Raw genomic sequence first — 10,996 nt, forward strand, 5'->3', positions numbered from 1 at the left:
TGATCCTTTGACTCCTGAGTAGACATAAGATCACCTAAATGAATTTTGTTTCCAGGATAAATTGGATTACACATAATGGCTGTTCGCCTATGATTTCTTAAGCTCAGTTCTCTCTCTTGGCTAGTAGTAGCAAATGGGCAAACTGAAACATGGCTAAGGACAGTTGATGTATTTAAAAGTCAGGAGAAAAGCACCCCACCCCACACCTCAGAGGTGGAACTGAGTGTTTGCGTTGCATGAGCCTAGGGAGGTTGCTATAGCAATATGATCACATAGCTGGAATCATTTGTGTATCTAACAGAAATTGAATTTCAAAGTCCACAGGAAGCACAATTAAAAGGACTTTCTTTGGCTTGCTGCATGTTTACAAGGCAGCTACTTAATGGATCAGATTACATGTGTCTAGCCATCCCTGAGAACCTGGGTAGGGAGAAAGCTGATATTACTGGCACCCTGGTTCTTGCTCATTATAATAAGAAGGGGACTGGGGCTCCTAACACTGAAGATGAGGGGAAGATGAGGGAGAATTTACAGACACTGAGCTCAACCTCTATGTATGGGCAATCGCGAGGTTTCCATCTGTCACGGGGACCTGTGGTCAAAGCAGGGCTCACCCCTGCAGATTCCAGGTGGAGAGTTGTTGAGCACAAAGGGAAGGGAGGTTTCCTAGGTGGCTCAGCAGGTAAAGAATCTGCTTGCAATACAGGAGACACAGGAGACGCAGATTCGATCTCTGGGTCAGGATGATCCCCAGGAGCAGGGCATGGCAACCCACTCTAGTATTCTTGCCTGGAGAATTCCATAGACAAAGGAGGCTTGCAGGCTATGGTCCATGGGGTTGTAGAGTTGGACACAGCTAAAGCCACTGAGCACACACATGCTCAAGGGAAGGGAAGGGGTTATCAGACTTGAAAATGAATGGGAAAGGAGTTAGATGGTGGAAGGTGGAAGAACAAATCCAGTGTGCAGAAATCCAAAACACAGGTGAGGTTCCCAAATCCACGTTGTAGGATAGCTTACATATCAGATGTGAGGCAGGCAAGGTCAGGACAGAGGCAAGCAGATGTGTCAAAATCGCGGTTCGGAGATGGAGCACTTGTGTCTGATCCAGGGATTGTCTCATCCCAGGGCTCTTGTTTATTCCCTGCCAAAGAACTATTGCCTCCACGTGAAGAAAGAGCTACACTCCACCAGCAAGAATGGATTCTGACATGTATTTACAGGTCTTTTGTTGTTCAGCCACTAAGTCATGTCTGACTCTTTGTGACCCCAGCACGCCAGGCTTCCCTGTCCTTCACTATCTCCCGGAGTTGGCTCAAACTCATATCTGTTGAGTCAGTGATGCCATCCAACCATCTCATCCTCTGTCGTCCCCTTCTCTTCTCACCTTCAATCTTTCCTACCATCAGGGTCTTTTCCAATGAGTCAGTTCTTCACATCAGGTGGTCAAAGTACTGGAGTTTCAGCTTCAGCATCAGTCCTTCCAATGAAAAGTCAGGATTGATTTCCTTTAGGATTAACAGGTTGGATCTCCTTGCAGTCCAAGGGACTCTCAAGAGCCTTCTCCAACACCACAGTTTGAAAGCATCAGTTCTTCGGTGCTGAGCCTTCTATATAGTCCAACTCTCACATCTGTACCTGACTACTGGAAAAACCATAGCTTTGACTAACAAACCTTTGCTGGCAAAGTAATGTCTCTGCTTTTTAATATGCTGTCTAGGTTTGTCATAGCTTTATTGATGTCAAAATATGACCAATACCCAGGGATTCTCTTAAGACAAAAGAGGGGAAAAAGCATGTGTGCATCCATTTCTATCAGCATCCATAGGAATTACAGCTAAAACAGACCTTGGGAATTTCCTTATGAGGTTCTTTTTTTCTTTCAGATGTGCAGTGTTACAGGCCGCCCCTAGCTGCATGGAAGGGTGGGAAAGCAAATATTTAGATTTTTCCAGTATTTATAGCAGACAGGGGAAAAAGTGCTTAGACTGGGTATTGGGCTGGGAAGTCCGTAAACCTGGGATGGCAAGTGTCAGCAAGTGCTCCATGGCTCTATATCTGTGGCAGACAAACCAGCTGCTAATCAAACAAGCTTGGATGTGGCCTCAAAACTCTTCCCCCCAGAGTTTTCCATTCAAATTCTACCAGTTAGTCAATTCTGGTTCATGAGATAAAGCCTATTTGTTCTTGATTATTTTCAGCGTTTATGGTAACTCTGAGGTATGACAAGAAAGCTCTTTTAATAAAGATAATAATGTGGCTTAGATATCCGAATCCTACACACAGACTGCGGCACACTGCCATCCATGGGGTCACAAAGAGTCGGACATGACTTAGCGACTGAACAACAAGACATACAGAAAGAGCTGGTCCTTGGTCCAGAGTCTTTATTTTACAGCTGAAGAAGTTGAAGCCAAGAGTGGCTAGGACTCTTAATCAGTCACCCAATGAGCTAGTTGAACATGGTCCCTTTTAAAGCAGTTACCTTGAGAGGCTTTTTCCAGGCTTGCTGACAGTATTCAGAGCATCTCTGAAGTTCTTCTTTTAGAATGTCTCTCATTTAGCTAATAAGCTGCTAACACAAGAAAACATAGCTCTTCTATTTTGTAGATGCCTTCTGTCTTCTTCCCCATCCTCTACCCCCACCAACCAGTGCTACCCAGCTCACCTACTCATTAATTCAAGAAAATGTGTTGAGAATGAGTGCACCAGATCCACTGTATGATTTGACTCCAAATGGCTCTGGCCTATTTTGGAGAATCAAATGTACTCTTGGTTCTTTATGTTCAGCAGACTATCTCCCCACCTTCTGCCTCCTCCCCTCCCCCCGAATCATGCTAAAACTGGTTCACGGAACAAGCTACCATTTTAGGTAGTGTTTTAGAGTCAGTACCACTCAATAGAACTTTCTGTGATATTGTAGATGTTCCAAAATCTGTACCACATGCAGCACTAACACTGGGACTAGTATAACAGAGAAACTGAATTTTTTATTTTATTTTAACTAATTTAAATAGCTACACATGGCTAGTGGCCACCATGTTGGAAAGCACAGTTCTGGATCTTTCCTCCATTTCTTCCCGAACGCATTCCTCTTTGTCTCCCAGATGTTTGTCTCAACCCCAGTTTTGATGCGTAGTTCTCTTCTCTTCTCTAGAGCCCCCATGTGGTTGCTTTCACCTCATTTTTTCACTGACTCAACTGCACTGTTCTAGTTTTGGTGATTCCATGATTCAGAGGGGAATGTTCTATGCTCTAGCCGCAGGTCTGGGAACCTTCATGGGATGGTCCCCTCCTGATCAGCACATTCAAGGGGACCAACAGATTCAGATGTTCGCCATCCTGCTAGAGACATTCAAAGTAATGTCCTGAGGGCTCTTTCCCCTTGTGATTGGAGAGTCACAAAGCTAGAAATTTGCCCTGGATCCTAGGATGGCTTTATCTTTGAGACAAGCTCAACAGCACTGCAACAAGTAGTCCATGGAAGTCTTTCCCTCTGTACACATAGCACACTTGGGAAACTAGACTTGGACAACAATTCTCATTATTGACACTCTGCATGCATGTATGCATGCTAAGTCGCTTCAGTCGTCTCCAACTCTTTGAGACCCCATGAGCCATACATAGCCTGCCAGGCTCTTCTGTCCGTTGGATTCTCCAGGCAAGAATACTGAAGTGGATTGCCATGCCCTCCCCAGGGGATCTTCCTGATCCAGGGATCAAATCCAAGTCTCCTACGTCTCCTGCACTGGCAGGTGGGTTCTTTACCACTAGCAACATCTGGGAAGCCCCCGATTGACACTCTACAGCACCTCAAGCAATCAATTACCCACTAGAAAGAAGCAACATTTCATGGTATAATGATGCATTTTGGTGCTTTTCATGGATGTGTATTTGTCTGAAGATGCAGAGTTCTTTCAATAGCCATTGTTGGAATCTGAGATGCCAGAGGCGAGAGATGGGGTATTTCTGCCAGGATATATGTCCTGGAGCATTACTCTTTCCTAAGCAATGCAGCATGATGAACAGTGTATTAAGAGGAAGCAAACCACTTCACTTACCTCAGATAGGAATGTGGGCTTGCACACAGAGGGTGCTCAGTAGCAAACCTGTGCCTATGAGCTGGTGTGAGTATGGACTGAAATATTTTTTTTGCCCTGGGAAGTTACGTAACAATTCAGCGATAACCCCTCATGTAGGTAGAGGCATTGTTAATAAAATTATTAAATTCTCCAGGACTTAGTTCAAAGGCCTCCTTCTAGGCAGGAGACACCTCTAGTGGCTGAACTGGCTTTGGGGCTCTCAACGTGGAGAGAACAGAGAAGACTCCGAGAGAGGAGGAGGTTGTCTTTGGAAGGAGGGCAGTATCCACGAGGATAAGCCATTTTTCCTCCCTACCCTAAAAGGCAAAGAGAGTGGGTGCTGGTTCATTACCATTCCTTGAGGACTCCTGGTTAAACATTGAACATAAGAAAGGAGGTCCCCCAAACACTTTGTCATAAAGTTTGGGTTTTATTTCAGAAGGAAAGACTTGATGGTCTTGTTCCCTGTTTGGTTGTTGGCTGGGCCACTGAGTCCCCAGCCTACCCATATGAAACTGACTGGTGTTGTTTTGGGGGCTCCAAAGAGATCCAGTACCATAGTCCTCTGTGTCCTAACACAGAAAGAATTCAGCAAAGGGGAAAGTTACAGGTAAGAAGTGATTTATTAAAATAGGACACTCATGAGGTTTACAAGCAGGTGGATGAGTGAGCCATGCCCCCAAAACTTACTGGGCTACAGTTTTATAATCAAAGGAAAAGTGGAGAGGGGGAGAAGAACTTCTTTGTCTTTTTTGCATAGACATCGTGTTTCCATCATCAGCTTCTCTTCCAGGTTGAACAAGGGAATTTTCTTGTCCCTATATGGTCAAGCTAGTTCCACAAATAATTGTTTTCTATGTGTGCAGAGAGCATGTCCTAACTTACTGAGCTCACTGGGCAGGATGTGGGTTTCATACCATCATTGTTTTATTGTTTGGGGGCATGTCTTGTGCTTTGTCATATGGTTTTGTTGCAGAGCAAGACTGCTTGGTTTTGTGGTTAAACAAAACTGCTTTCTTGAGTAATCATTAACTTACAGGGGTCTCCCATATTTTTTTCTACTTACAATCCCCTAGTGGGATTAACTATTTAATCAGTTACTTTGTCCCTTTACTCTGTCCCTATCACAAATGCTTGCAGATGGGCAAAGAACACTGGGGAGTGATAGCATGGTAGATGGAGTGGGGATGGGATGGGGGAGAACAAGAAAGATCTGATCCAAGCCCTCAGGCCCAAGGGTCAGAGGTTAGGGAAGGAAGAGGAAATTGGGGCTGCAGGGATACAGGAATGCTGAACTTGGAGTACAATTGAGGAGCATGGGAGGAAGTGTGTCTCCCAAGTGCCACCAAAGCCAGGGGTTACTCAAGTGCCTTGGGAGTGCTGACAATGGAACTGGATCAATGGTAACAATTGGGAAAGGGGACCAAACCTCAATGCATGCTCTTGCTTAAGGAAACAGCTTCCCTCCTCTGCAGAGCTCAGGAATAAGAGGTGGGAACTGAAGAGGGCAGACCACCCCACTGCCCCTACTCCAGGCTCCTACAGCCACAGGTAACCCTGAATTCAGGAAAGGAGGAAAGATTTGAATCAAACATGAGGGTGGAGTGTTGAAATGATTAGGACTGAGTTTTAATAACTGGGTCACGTTATTTAAATTACTGAAAAGAGGCAGATTTACCGAGTTGGAATAAGATAACATGAAGGAAGCCCTTGAGCCAGAGCAGCAGAGCATAGATGGAGACAGATATTGGGAAAGTAATGCCATTTCATGAATGCACCTGCATGGGTTGATTAACCCATCACTGAACTGGTTGCACACTTAACTGGCCTCGGGGTGCAGGTACTGGGTCTCAAACCTATGGGCTGAGTGCTGCACTGATAGCTGGGTGCCTAGAAGTCTCCTAGTTCTCAACTTTCTGTTTGGAAAGTGGGGTGCTAATATATCTTATGTCACACAGTTATGAGACGTACATGAAATAATATCTGTATACATTCAAAAATTAAAAGAAGTTGCTCTTTGCTGTTCACTCCTCCATGGGTCACCTTCTTGGTACAATCTCCTTCATCTTAGCTCCAGGGTTGCTGCCTCTTGGCCTGATCCTAACTGCAAATGTCCTCCCAGCTCCCGTGTCCCTGACTGCTAATGACGTCAGGTTCTTTCCTGCCTCGGGGTTCTCCCAGACCCCCCTCCACTCCATGATGGATTTGTTTTCCCTTCAGGCCCTCAGTAGTGACCACCAGGCACCTCTTCTTTTTGTCTCAACAACTTTTTGTCTTCCCCTTGAATATCCTGGGCCCCTGAGTTAGCACTGCCACTCCAGGACTCATCCACATCCCTTAGGGACCCTCTGGGAAGGGTCGCTCTAGACCCCTACCCAGGTCGCTGATTCTCCTCAGACCCATTAGCCTGGAAAATTTTGGCCAGCTCAGCACAGACCACTGCTATCAGACATTTTTATTTAACTGAGATGTAGGGACTTCCTTGGTGGTCCAGTGGTTTGGAATCCACCTTCTAAATAGGGGACTCAGTTTGATCCTTGATCAGGGAACTAAGATCCCACATCCAACAGAGCAACTGAGCCCGCGTCCTACAACTTCTGAGCCCGTTTCTGCACACTGCAATGAAGAATCCTCATGCCACAACTGAAACTCAAAATAGCCAAATAAGTAATAATTTCTTTTTTGAAAACCTGAGGTATAACTTATCTAGGACTTCCCTGGTGGTTCAGCCATAAAGAATCTGCCTGCAATGCAGTAGATGTAGGTTTGATCCCTGGGTCAGGAAGATCCCCTGGAGAAGGGAATGGCTACCCACTCCAACCTAGAGAATCTCAAGGACAGTGGAGCTTGGCGGGCTACAGTGCATGGGGGTTGTAAAGAGTTGGACAGGACTTAGTGACAACAACAAAATAACTTATCTACAGTCAGGTATACAGAACATATGTATACAGCTTGATGGACCTTTACATAGGTATATACCCATGTAACCACTATTTAGGTCAAGATTTCTTTTAAAATTACATCACCCCAAAAAACTTCCCCATGCCCCTTCCCAGCCAATAAACTCTTCCACCAAAGGTAACCAGCATTCTGACTTCAAACAACACCACAGTTGTGTTTTGCCAGTTTTTGAACTTAAAAGCTGAGCGCCAAAGAATTGATGCTTTTGAACTGTGGCATTGGAGAAGAATCTTGAGAGTCCCTTGAACTGCAAGGAGATCAAACCAGTCCATCCTAAAGGAAATCAGTCCTGAATATTCATTGGAAGGACTGATGCTGAAGCTGAAGCTCCAATAGCTTGGCCATCTGATGCAAAGAGCTGACTCATTGGAAAAGACCCTAATGCTGGAAAAGATTGAAGGCAGGAGGAGAAGAGGATGACAAAGGATGTGATGGTTTGATAGCATCACCGACTCAGTGGACAAGAGTTTGAGCAAGCTCCGGGAGTTGTTGATGAAGTTTGTGATGGACTCGGACTGGTGTGCTGCAGTCCATGGGGTCACAAAGAGTTGGATACAACTGAGCAACTGAACTGAATTGATAGTGCACAGAACCATAATGTATATCATCTTTAGTATCCAACTTGTTTTACTCAGCCTATCGTCTCTGAGTTTTATCCATGTTGTTGCATGTACCAGTGGGTTTTTCTTTTTCCTTGCTGAGTAGTACTCCACAGTATGAATATACTACAATTTGTGTGTCCATTCACCTTGATGGCCATCTGAGTTGGTCTTCATTTGGGGGCAATTATGATGAAAACTGCTAAACACATTCATATAATGTGTTTTTTGTAAGCACATGGCACTCAGTTCTCTTGAGTAAATACCCAAGAGTGAAGTCAGTGGGTCCTGCAGTGGGCTTCCCAGGTGGTGCTAGTGGTAAAGAATCCTCCTGCCAGTGCAAGAGACCTAAGAGACACAGGTTCCATCCCTGGGTCAGGAAGATCCCCTAGAGTAGGAAATAGCAACCCACTCCAGTATCTTTGCCTGGAGAATCCCATGGACAGAAGAGCCTGGCAAGCTACAGTTCCTGGGGTCACAAAGAGTTGAACGTGACTGAGTGACTTAGCAAGGCCTGCTGTAGGTGTGTGTTTAGCTTTAGCAGATATAGGGGCATTTAATGCATGCTATTCATTCCCATACATAAATGAATGGAAGAATGACACTTTGGTGCCACAGCTAGCTTTCATACACTAACAGAGGAATTTGGGGTTAAAAGGAGTTTGTCCCAAATAAAATCTTTTAGACAGGGCTGTCAGTGGTTTCAGGGCAGAGCATGAGGCTTTCAGGGGCAGGAAGGGAAAGAAGTTCCATTGAAAGACCCCCAGGGAGAGGCAGGTCAGAGCCGAGTGAGATGGGGGCTGGGAGACGTTTTCACACAGAACTGAGAGCAGGGGTCTGGCACAGACTTGTGACCCACACACATCTGTGCCCACAAAGAGAATATGCTTCCAGGGATTCTCTGTCACATTTCCTAATTGGTTGCCTTCACCTTGGGAGTCTTTAGTCATAAAACATTTAGCCGCCCAAACATTACCAATTCAGCCCTATGGATAATGGATCAGCCATATAACCCACAATGAGTGCCGCTGTCAGTCAAGGCCTCCCTGGAGAACACAATGGGCCCAGAGTCCTGCCCCCTCCCTCGCTGTTTCAGCTCTCCCACCTTGCTTAGACACCCAGTGCCACCCTGCTTTCTCCAAACACGACAGGCCCTGAGCCCCACTCCCTCAGCTGCACTCACTTCAGTATTGACAGCCCTCTCCCACGCCCAGGAGTACTGGAGTATTTTCTGAATTTCAACAGGGAACTGTGGGAGGGGGTAAATGGATTGTGATTAATGGTGGAATTTCAGACACTGGGCAGAGGGGGAGTTGAGGAAAGAGCAATGGAGACATGCCAGTCTCCCTGGATCTCACCTGCTTTGCTTTTGCACGTGGTGGATCCTGTTGATAACATATTTCTGCACTTTATGGTTAGACTTAAATTTAAAAATCTTTAACCTGCTTTTCATGGCTCTTTTTAAAATTTAATTGGTTATTTATCTTTAATTTTTAACTTTTTATTTTATATTGGAATGTAGCTGATTAACAATGTTGTGATAGTTTCAGGCAGACAACAGAGTGACTCAGTTATACAGATACATGTATCTATCTCTGAGCAACAAGACTGAAGTTTACAATTTCTGTGCCCCAGTTTCCTCTTTTGCAAAATGGGAATACTAATAATTCCTATCTCACCGGGTTACTGTGAAGATTAAAGAATCTAACGTGCACAAAGATTAAAGAATCTAATGTGTGCATAAACTAGGATTATAAAGATGATGAAGACTTGTAAAGTCTTCATGATTTAGGATTAAAAAGGTGATGAAGACTTGTAAAGTCTTCATGTACTATGATTTGAGAGTGCCACTTTTGAGTCAAACAAACTTAGGTTGAAATCCCAGAGGTACGACCTTGAGGAAGTTACTCAGCTTCTTTAAGCTTCCGTTTCCTCATCTGTAAAATGGGATGATAACGAGTGCATTCCAAAGAGAGTGGTTGTAAGACCAATGCCCAGTGTGGTCCTGGCATTTAGTAAGCAGTCAAAAAGTAGACATAGTTGTGGTTGAAATCATTATTGTTACACAGTCCCCAAGGATTCTTTACCTTGAGACCTTGTAGAGATGGCAAAAGGCTCTTCCGGAAATGTGGAACTCAAACTCTGTACTGATAACAGACTCACAAGAAAAAGTATAGACAATGGCCCATGAAAGAAACATGTGCATTTAATGTTGGTCCCTGTTTCCTCCCACTAAATAGCATCCTTAGCTGGGAGGGGTTGGGCGAGCCACCCCAGCTCTGGTTCTGGCCAGCCAGCATTCGGAGGAGCGCCTGCTGCCCTTATGCTGAGCCAGCTGTTGACATCCTGGTTCGGAGCCCAGGGGCTGAGTCTTAGTCGTTGCTCAAGCTCCTGGTCCTCCGTTCTGGCAAAAGGTTGGGTTTTACTTGTTGACGGGGGTAAGGGGCCTCAGAAGAGCCACTTTGTGCAGATGGTATCAGTTCCATGGCCTGCTGGCACTCTCTGCTCTCTCCCAGGGTACAGGCAACATGAGATGAGCTTCAAAGCCTACCTGGCAGAGGAGGTAGGGGTGGCCTTGAGTCTGTGTGGAAAACAATCCCCAATTTAAGCCCAACCAGACACTCCCTGTGACTATCATTTCCCAGCAACAGCCCCTGGGACAGTTCAAGGTTGCTGGTCACTGCTCCTCACTGCTTAGTTACTTCAGGCCCAAGATCTAAAACAGCAGCAACCCCACCTGGTCCTCCCGCAGCACACTGAAAGAGACAGGAGAGTTATGAGGCAGCTGGAGTTCACAGGTGAGATGACAGAGGCCAGAGGATGAGCTTTGCTCAGCGTCAGCCAGTGAGTAAGCAGAGGACCTGAGCCTCAAGTAATTTTTCTAAGTCTCAAGTTAATTCTCTTTTCTCCAGGCCCTGCCTGGCATGGCCCTGCCGACCTCCACACACACAACTCACTTCCCACTCCCACCAACCCTGGCTCCCTTGCTATTCCTCAGACAAACCAGCCCTTTCCTGCCCCTGGGCCTTTTCCCTCCATATGTTCCCTCACCTTGGCACTTCCATGTCACTGGATCTCAGCATACAGGTCACCACCTCCAAGAGGCCTTCCCTGATCACTCTAAAGTAGCATTTACCAGTCACTCTGCAGCTCATCCCCCAACTCAATGCCTTCACATCCTCTAGCCCAGTCATCTTGGTTTGTTTTTGTCTCCCTCATTCAGGCAGTTTAGGAATTGTGTTCACTGCTGCCTCTCAGCATGTGGCACATAGCACTATACTCAGCCTGGGGAAGCCGAAACCCTTGCACTGAGCACTGAACTAATGTCCCTGCAGCTGTGCCCTCCCCTGGGCT

This window comes from Giraffa tippelskirchi, chromosome 2, assembly GCF_054371585.1.
Source record: "Giraffa tippelskirchi isolate mGirTip1 chromosome 2, T2T-mGirTip1v1.2.pri, whole genome shotgun sequence".
NCBI classification, from domain to species: Eukaryota; Metazoa; Chordata; class Mammalia; order Artiodactyla; family Giraffidae; genus Giraffa; species Giraffa tippelskirchi.